We start from the raw sequence: 317 nt of genomic DNA, 5'->3' as shown, positions 1-317 counted from the left end.
AGCCGAAAGTAAAAAAAATCGAAGACCAAGAGCAAGAGACTTCCTAAAGCGAGCTCCTCCCTGCCGTCCGTCTTGCGGTGCCGCGTGGAACAGTGCCAATTATTGAAGGTGCAAATTGCCGAATCTCCGACCGACGGGGAGGGACAGTGTCGAGGGAGGCGCTCTTAACAATGCATTATCTGAACGGCTGAAAATTCTTGGACGCTTCCACTCGCAAATTTTCGCTTTTCGCTCTGCTTTGATATGAAGTCTGCTTGAGTGCAGTGCGTCTGGGTAAGAGGATTTGTTGGTGTGCACGTGTGTGTGTCTGTGTATGA

This window comes from Penaeus monodon, chromosome 29 (assembly GCF_015228065.2).
Source record: "Penaeus monodon isolate SGIC_2016 chromosome 29, NSTDA_Pmon_1, whole genome shotgun sequence".
NCBI classification, from domain to species: Eukaryota; Metazoa; Arthropoda; class Malacostraca; order Decapoda; family Penaeidae; genus Penaeus; species Penaeus monodon.
This window is presented reverse-complemented; position numbering follows the sequence as displayed.